The sequence below is a fragment of the Balearica regulorum genome, chromosome 1, assembly GCF_011004875.1.
Source record: "Balearica regulorum gibbericeps isolate bBalReg1 chromosome 1, bBalReg1.pri, whole genome shotgun sequence".
Classification (NCBI taxonomy): Eukaryota; Metazoa; Chordata; class Aves; order Gruiformes; family Gruidae; genus Balearica; species Balearica regulorum.
In genome coordinates this window covers 7,575,153-7,584,798 of record NC_046184.1, presented here as the reverse complement: position 1 = coordinate 7,584,798, position 9,646 = coordinate 7,575,153, and the positions used below count along the sequence as shown (strand labels likewise).

At 43.2% G+C, this 9,646-nt stretch overlaps 1 long non-coding RNA gene across 1 annotated transcript; it reads left to right on the top strand.

Annotated features, from left to right (window-relative positions):
- Positions 1 to 1,236: 1,236 nt before the first annotated feature.
- Positions 1,237 to 2,825, top strand: LOC142600031 (uncharacterized). The gene is made up of 3 exons (XR_012833496.1): positions 1,237 to 1,560; positions 2,185 to 2,305; positions 2,721 to 2,825. It is a non-coding gene; the product is annotated as an uncharacterized LOC142600031 (long non-coding RNA).
- Positions 2,826 to 9,646: the final 6,821 nt, after the last annotated feature.

The window sequence follows — 9,646 nt, the reverse complement described above, 5'->3', positions numbered from 1 at the left end:
TTGCTATTTTATTATACTTCTGATAGCTGTTTGTTCCCACAGTAATCCCAGATCTGGTTTTAGTACCCAGAATTAATTTTTGGAAACAAATCTTATGCAGACAACAAATATCCAAGTTTTGGGGGAACGATTTAGCATTTTGATGTGCGCTTCACTGCCAATAAGATGCTTCTTGCAATTCTTTGAAGAGATCCAAATGCAAGAACAGTCCTTGCAGTCCTTGCTTGCAGTTGTAAAATGGAGGGGGGATGCTTGGGAATCACAAGTGATGTATCTGATTCTAACTGGAATGAAACATTTTGCTGTTTAAAAGCCAAAGAAAAATTAAAGTCCTTGTAGATAGCGGAGGGAGGGAAATAACCAAAGAGGCCTTGTGAAAAATAAGAAAATGAGATAATTCAAGTTTTTTACATAAAAAGAAACATGTTCCTTATCTAAGGAACTTTAAAGTGTTTGCACAAAAGTCTTGTTACACGTCAGCATTGTGGGAATACAATGGAGAAAACAATTGTTTGGGCCCACCTATTTTATTCAGATCTTTTTTTCACCACAGTCTCTTTGTGATGGATTTGTTTTGTTCATTCTGCAGGTTGTGAGTTACATGCAGGAGTGGAGCATGTTGGCTCTGTGAAGGAAGGAGACTTCTGTTCTAACTCTCCGGCGAGTGGTCTGAGCTGCTGGGCTGAGTTATGAGTAGCTCATCTATCTATGCTGTATTGCACAGATGGTAAATATTTGGCGGCAAGAGGTTTAAAAGTGTCTAGCCTTCCTTAAGCCACTCCATAACATTTATTTGCAAAAATAGACATCAGTCAGCTCTGAGTCTGAGGGCTCAGATTCAGTCAAGTTACTTAAGAAATTCCCTTGCAGCAGCTGAGCCATGGAAACAGTCTTTGTGTACACCCTTACTCCCCAGCACATGTGAGATAATGCAGCTTAGCTTAGTCTGAAATGACGGAGGGTTGCGCTGAATTATCTTCACATCGCCCTGGGCTAGCAGCTTGGATACTGTTCTTGCAGTTGTGCAGGAACTGAACCCTGAGAGTCTAACGAAGCTGGAACAAAGGCTTGAACTTAAGAAAGCTTTGATACAAAGAACATGTCTCTATGTATATCTTTACATATATACACACAGGGCTTAAGTTTTATCGGTCTGTCTTATATTATGTGGAACTCACGCTGCCTTTGACTCTCTCATGTTGGCTCTGCTGTTCTTGTCTTTCTAGTCTCAGCATTTCCTTCTTGCTTCTGACTGTTGCTGTGGTAGCTGCTGGAAACTTCTGATTTTGGCCAGGATCCCCTAGATACTCTACAGATGTAGCCCAAAGACTGACTTCTCTCTCAGGACACTATGAATATACACTACACCAGTCTGGATTGCTTCCTCTGAGCAGCTCAGGTTCCTAAAGAGACTTTGCTTTATTCTGTCCATGGAGGTATCTATGGGTCCGTGGAGGGACTACTACGCTTGATTAATACCTGGGCTTCTTGCCAACATAAATGCTGGAGTGTTTGCTGTGACTTTAGATTTGCTGATTAAGCTTAATTTCCAATTGGCAGGTAATTTGAAAACACCATAAAGATATGTTCTTTGCAGGCTTTGAGCAGATTAAGTGGGGGAGAGGGGATGTTATGAAGTGCATCCAACTTCTGCAGTCAGCAGTACTGTGTGATGAATGTCACCATAACCTAGAGAGAAGTAAGATAATGAAATGCATTCATTTCTTCCAACAAATAAATGCTACCATGGCCTGGAGAGGGCTCAGAGCCAGCTGGTAAAATTTACATTAAATGATGTCAGGCCTTAGATTATCATCTACAGTAAACCAGCTACAAAGTCAGATGTATGATCTGAATGTTTATCTACCATTAACAGATGGTGTGGTATGTTAAATCTGGGATCATCGTGGATTTTTGATTATCAGTCCAGTATTGAACCTATTGCTATTGATACTGTTATTACCTTCAAAGGGAGAATCATCAAATCCGAGGTCCAGGAAGCCAAGAGATGACAGAAATAAAACAGTAGAAAAAAAGTGCCCCAAGATCATGTTTTCAGTGTAATAGTCCTGTTGTAGGCAGGATATGTGAAGCAAAGGTAGTGCCAAAGAAAGTGTCTAATTGCTTTTGGCACGTTCTGAGCAGTTTAATACAGCGTGTCGTGTACCACTTTCCCTCCCACAGACAGCCGAATGGATAACTTCTTTTACAACTGTGATTATATAACATCCCTGTGCAATGACATAGAAGAGTAAAAATAGTACCTCTAGCACAGCTTGTAGATGATCTAATTCGGAGCTTGCAGGTATGTAGAGAAATTGTAATGTAATGGTTTTTCTTTTTAGCTTTTTCCTTCCTCAAATGAGTTGCAGTTTGATTGTTCTGAGTTGCTGAAATTCCTCACCAGCAGCTCTGATTTCTTTCTTGAAATAACCTCATTCTGTCACCAGTCAAAAATATTATCTGTAATCTTTTTTTCTAATAAATTTAGTGATTGGAGTCAAACTGCCAAAAATGCCCCCACTTATTCTCAGTCTAACAAGAGCAGCAGCCATGAAAAGTGTTCCACACTATTTCCTCTAGGTAGACAGTCCTGCATTAGGAGCCCTGATGACAAAGTAATTTTCTGCCTGTCAGTAGGATGCTTTAGACTTTTTGCAGAGGAGAAGAGCAAAATGTTAACCACGAGTCTGATGGTTTTGTGATTCTGTCTCTGGCAGTTCAGAAGAGATGAACTGACTTGTGACTGCAGAATAACTGCCATTGACAGTACTATAGGATCCTTGTTCTGACTTGTCTTCTCCATTCTTGGCCACTAAACAGATACTGGTGTCCACTCAGGAAGCAGTACATTTCACTCAACAGCTGCCATGCCAGCAGGTGCTGCTCTTTCTGTCTTTACACCCGTGATAAAGGGGAAGGAAAAAATAAAATGGATAAATGTGCAGAAAAGCTAAAAGCCAAACCAATGACTCCCCTTGTTTTCTCTTTCCAATAGATGGCACCAGTTCTCTTTCCAGATCATTGTCAGTTGAACAGGTCAGGAGCTCCAGAATACCACAAGTGTTTAAAAACATAGGCATCTTTGCCCTTTTCTTTTGCTCTTTCTGAGTGTGAAATTTGGACCAAGAAGGCAGCAGACTGAGAAAATGTCTGAAGCCCTTGGAATGTGGCACTGCTGCCAAGTACAGCCATGCCAGGAAAACATGGGCAGATCAACAAGCGAACGTGACTCAGGGCTAGGAGATGGGGGAAGGGAGGTTTATTTTTGCCTAAGGATGGTCAAAAGTAAAAGTGGGACTATTTTAGGGAATTACTGAGAAGGAATTGGAGAACCATGGAGAGAGGAGAACATCAGGATTCCATGTGGGATGGAGAAGTCTTGGACAGCCAAGGAGCAGTGACAGTGCACCTTCTTGAGGGAGAGCAGTCTGTCCAGCGCAGCATGCTCCTCTTGGAAGAAGTGACTCCTCAATGTTTCCATGGAGGGGAGATCTGCCATGCTTCTATAAAGCTGCAAGGGGAAATTAAGCCAGAATGGTGCTGAGGAAGCCTCTATTCTGAAAGTACTGTGGCAAAAATCTCTCACAGATAATACTGTTTTCTTTATCCTGAAATGAAATGAACCTGTGTTCATCATTAAAAGAGAACAGTGTCTGCAGCTCTGTACCACCACATGGGCCATGGGGAGAGATGAGTCAGGCTCTCATCATGTGTTCTAACATAAAGGAAACATTGCTTCCTGGCTGCAGAAATGGTCAAAACCATAATATTTGGATGGAAGCATAACATTATTTTAAATGACATAACTCTCAACTAATGCCTGGAGGCAAATGGATTTTGGCATCCACTTCTTCGTGTATTTTACCACTTAAATCCTTTTGAAAATCCCCTTCTAATATTTTTAGTCATAAATGTCCTTTATATTGTTTTTACCTCAAATATCATGCTCTGATATTTAGTTGAAGTGCCCTCTGACTCCACAAGCTGCTTTCCTACTAAGTGTGAAAATATAACTTCTGGTGGGTTGTGTAAGTGCACTCATCACTATTTCTGTTTTTACACAATCTGAAGGAGGGAAATATTGCTATCATAGTGAATTGAGCTGCACTGACATTTTTGATAGGATGCAGTGAAGACCATGTCAGGTGTTGCAAACCACTAAGGGAACAATTACAGCAACATTGTGGAGGTTGTGTACGGAGTTTCCTGAAGAAAGACCCCAGATCACCTCCATGGTAGGAACTAGCTGAGTTTGTTTCTGGGGCATCTTCTGGCTCTAGAAGCTATGAACCCTCAACACTACTCCAGAGGACATGGGGCCATAACCTCATCTTGCTCTTGACAGATTGTGGCTGCTACTGAGTGGAAATGAAGCTTGCAAGCCCATCTCACAAATTGCAGTACTTCTCTGATCACTTAGGGGACCGTCTCATGTTGCAGCCTTGGCTTATCTCTGTAATGACTGTAGGAACACCCCGGCATACCTGGGGATGCACCTCCCACAAGGAGGCTTAGAGTGAAAAGTTTATGGAGTGTTTAAGCCTGCATAAGACAGCAGTGCCATTGAAAGAAGCGCAGGTGGAAACGTACAGACAGCCAGATCAGAGTGAACCAGACCAAAGATTTTAACCTGGATCAAAGTTTTTTTCCTGAATAATTTCTATTGTGCTGGCTCACCACATGCTCACACGACTTTGGCGGAAGACTGTGAAGAAGTGGCTTTTGGACCTGTTGGAGCGAGTGCAGAGGAGGCCACGAAGATGATCAGAAGGCCGGAGCACCTCTCCTGTGAAGACAGGCTGAGAGAGTTGGGGTTGTTCAGCCTGGAGAAGAGAAGGCTCCAGGGAGACCTTAGAGCAGCCTTCCAGTACCTGAAGGGGCTACAGGAAAGCTGGACAGGGACTGTTTACAAGGGCAGGGAGTGACAGGGTAAGGGGCAACGGTTTTAAACTGAAAGAGGGTAAGTTTAGATTAGATATTAGGAAGAAATTCTTCCCTGTGAGGGTGGTGAGGGACTGGCACAGGTTGCCCAGAGAAGCTGTGGATGTCCCATCCTGGAAACAGTCCAGGCCAGGTTGGATGAGGCTTTGAGCAACCTGGTCTAGTGGAGGGTGTCCCTGCCCATGGCAGGGTTGTTGGACTCGATGATCTTCAAAAGTCCCTTCCAACCCAAACCAGTCTGTGATTCTATGATGGGGGGGAAGAAGGGCTGATTCTTTCATCAGCTGTGCTAGGTTTTGCTGGCATAAACTGCGTGAAACTGTAGTGTGTTTGAGAACCTTGAATCCCAAGGCAGAGAGACCTTGTGGGATCAAGGAAGGATGTTATCATCATGGGGACTTAGAGTGAGAGGCCTTCAATGGGCATCTGCCCTGCAAACCACAGAGGGGTACCCCAGCTCACAGCGATGCGCTAGATCCCAGAGCCAGCCCCAGCTGCTCAGCACGTCTGCTCTGCCTCCCGGGCACAACAGGAGTAACCTGCCTGGCTTGGTGGCAAACATGCAGCACTTGTCCTCTGCAAAACAGGCCAGAAATCCAGAGCCTGCCATTGCACTGTCACTGGGAGAGTGGTGAATACAGGGAAGAATTTGGTTTGCAAGGAAAAGGAGAGAAGGAGAATTTTTCCAAGGCTATTTAAGGCCGTAAACACAGACTCGAAATTTTGGCAGAAAACAAAGTGCTTTTCAGACAGCTGAGGGCGCTCAGCACTTGTTAAGTGAAGCTGGTGTTTTGCAGGGTTGAGGCTTAAGATCCAACACTAAAATGCACTGGTGCTTGAATCAAATATAGTGCTGCTAGTGAGCAAAGCCTGGGCAGGGGCTTAGGCTCTAACATTGCCAACAGCTGAAAAATAAAAAGCCCAAAGCTGGTTAAATAGCTGCTTATGTGTTTCAGTACAAGCATAAATTTAATGCCTTAATTTTAATGGCATCTTGAAAGAACTCTTAGATCACAGATTTCACCCTCTGAAACAGCAGGGGTTTATTTATTATTTATTATTTCAAGTATCACCATAAAAGTAGCATTGGAGAAAGATGTTAGGCTAATATATGTGGATATTTATGTTCTGACCATCATCTTGTGGTTTTCTTCCATCTTGGGTTTATCCTTGTCCTTGGGATCTGCTTCTTGGCGTGGCGCACCTTTGCCAGAATCACCATCTCTATCTGTCCCAACTTTCCTGGAAAAAGGACCTTTGTTGTGATGGGTTCTGCATTGTGGGCATGTCTGTTCAGTTATGGGAAGAGGCACACTGCCCTCATTTCACCCAGACCATGCTACATTATTGTTTTTAGGGATTTTTAATATAAACCAGATTTCTCTGAGTTCTCATGTATCTTCCATCAATTTCTGTAGTTTATTCTTAAAATCCTTCTGTGATTTTTGTTTATTCACCAGTCTATCAGCAAATCCTTAATTCCTTAGTGCTCCTAAAGCTCCTCAGAACATGAAGCAGTGCTTCTGATTTGTTAACCATTATTATTACCACTAATGATATGAATAAAAATCAGTGTATTTTGCTGAAATGCACTTAATACATACACTTATTTTATTTAAATCAAGTCATTACGGCTACTAAAGTCTTGCTTAGTTGGATACCTCACGTCCTTGAAAAGAAAGATTAATCTAGTTATTGCAGCAATGATTTCAATACTTGTTCCAGCTCTAAAGGACGTCTTGGGTTAGAAAGTTAAGGATTTTTATGTCACTCAATTGCCATATTTTTCATCCACAGAGGCTTAGACTTGAGTTTTCAAGCACTGGTAATTAAATTAAAGCACCTATTACTTGCAAGGCCAGTTGACATTGGGCATCTAGCTCATCTCTCTTAGGTACGCGTGTGCACAGTGAATTCCCCCATGCAGAGATAAATTGCCTTAACTTAGGGTTTGTGAGTGACTGCGGTTGTAATACTGATTCCTAACTCAAGCTGTGCAGAGCCTCATGGCATGGCGTGGACTGGCTCATTTGCTTTGTTTAGGTGCGTTGGCATCTAAGACTCTACATTATGTCATGGAAAAAACATCTTCCTCTCTTTGTCTTGCGTGACAGGTCCAATCACACAGCCAGGCTGTGGCTGGCATGGGGCCTGCAGGTGGGATTTCCCTTTCACCCCAGAGCATGGAACTGGGCTCCTGAGCTACCCAATTCCGTGGTTGCCTCACTGAGGGCTGAAGCACGGTGCTGCAGAGAAAAAGCAAAATGCTTCTTTCTTGTCCTGGTGCTTTCTGCACTGTGAAAACATCATTTCTCAGTACTCATAATCTGGAATGCCCAACTCATTTCAGCATTTCCAGTGAGATAAAAAATGGCTTTGGCAACACTTGAGTTCCTTTGGCAGCACAGTAACCATCTCTTTTCTCCACAGAAGGATGTACCTGGGTATTAAAGGGAGAGACACTGGTGCATGCAGAAATCAGGTCTAGCTTCTTGACGACATGCAGACTGATACCCAGATGTCAGACACTTTGTTGAATCACTCTGCTGGGGTGATTCAGACTGGATTTCTCAAGGGATGGCCTGTGGATGTCCCCAGTAGCAAGTGATCCCTCTCAGATATCTCCTACTTAATATATTGTCTATCTTTGGCCTTCACGTGCCTTAGGGCATCCACTTCTGTGCAGTTCAGTGTCTCACAAGTGCGACCCATGAGGACCGCGGGGTGCTAGAATACCAGACCGAGGCATTTCTTCCCCTCTGTCAGACTTTTTGAGTCCCTCCACAACTTCCAATTTTCAGCTAGGACCCGATCCAGGTGCAGTTAATGGCTGGAGGCTCTGTAACCAGACATCCTCAGCCACTCCATGGGTGCCAGACTGCTCTTCCCAAACCAGGCAGTGTTATTGGCAAGCCAAGGAGGGGAGGGATGCCACAAACAGCCACCACTGTAAATCCTTGCTGCTTTCAAAAGCAAGAGTCAACCAAGGAACAAAGCAGATGAGGGAGCAGACTTTATAATCAGGTTTACAGGTTGATCAATTATTATCATAGCTGGAATAAACTAGTTACAGAGATGAGAACAAGCTGATGTTATAGAAAGCCAGCTATAAAAAATGTGTTTCTAGACATGCTGAGTTCCGTGAGGACAGAGAAACAACCTATTAAAATATCTTGTTAACCCACAGCTTGTAGCCTCAAAGCTGATGCTTGCTTTACGCATGTTTTATTTTTTCCTCCTTCATCACTTACTTGTTCCCTTGCTTTCTTGTCTAAAGAAATACTGTTTTCTTTGGGTGGATTATTGGAGAATATGGTGTACAGGCGGTAAACACATGTGGTCACTTCTGTTTGCTAAGATCCCCCGAAATGAACAGAGTTGCACAGGACATCATGGAGGCCCAAATGGGACCCCAGAGAGCTTCCTTGCAGTCATTCCTATGGTGCTCACTGTTTCACTTACACCCATCTCTTTTAATCTCTTTCCTTTCTTCCTGGCTGCCTGATTCTTCTGTCTGGCCACTGGGTTAGAGGGTACAAAGGAGAAGGCGTACCTGGTCTCAACTGTGTGCTGCAGAGAAAGAAAAGTCAGGCTTATGTTTGGTTGCATTACATCATAGCTTCTGTCAATTAAAAGGGGGTTATTTGTGCAAGAGACACTGAAAGGGGAAGGAAATGTAATGATTTTTAGGGATCTGCTCTTGCTGAAGGTTTCGGATACTCATGTAAGATATTATTAGTTTGACATATTATTTTTATCTTATGCACTTAATAGAATTGCAATGTCAGAGTAGGACCCAAATGACAGAGTTCCTATCCTGGTCTCATTGCTTTTGTTTAGTCTATTCTTCCCCAGGAAAAGGACCTGTGACAAAATCTGAATCAAGCCCACAGTTAAATATCACTAAGACCTGGCATCAATCCCAACAGGGTTTCTGTTTGAGGGATTGCTTCTACTTGCTGGGTTTTTTCTATCTATAGTGCATTACTATATGATCTGGGTTCCTCCTGATATCATGGTAAAACCATGGCCAGTTCTGACTTCTGCAAAGATTTTTCCTTGACCTGATAACTTTCCCTCTGAAACTCTCCCCTCTTTTCATAGGCTGTGCTCTGGGTAGGGATTCAGTACAAATCTCTTTAAAAGCCCCAGTAGTTCCTTCTCGAGGCCAAAGCTGGGCTCTAGCACAGCTGCTGCTGGAGTCCCAGCTGGACACAGTGGGTTTTGACAGCAGTAGTGTGTCCCAGAGCAGAGAAACCATGTTGGAGGGTCCTTTAGGGTCCTGGAGGATTTTTGTGTAGGATGTGTAAGCTAGGGGGTAGCTTATGACTGGGGCGGGGAGAGCTCATGAAGGTGAACTTCTTAAGAGGCATTTTTTCTGCTTTATTTCAAAGAAAGCAAGGGGTCATCTAAGATTTTGGACTGCCTGAGACTGTAGCCAGTAAAGTACATTTTGGGATTGAGAGGGGAAGTACATTTTGGGTTTGAGAGTGAGAGCTGGGCTGATACATTAATTTGGGTTTGCAACTTGTTTTACCTGTAAGCGCTTCAGTGCAATATCTACATACCAAATCTCAAAGAGCTTCCTAGATTACAGCCAGCTCATGTAAAGGTATCATTTGCCCAAAGCCATTACCCCAAAACACCTCATCCTTGAACCTAGGAAATGAAGAATATGTTGAATGAAAGAAACTAGAGGAAT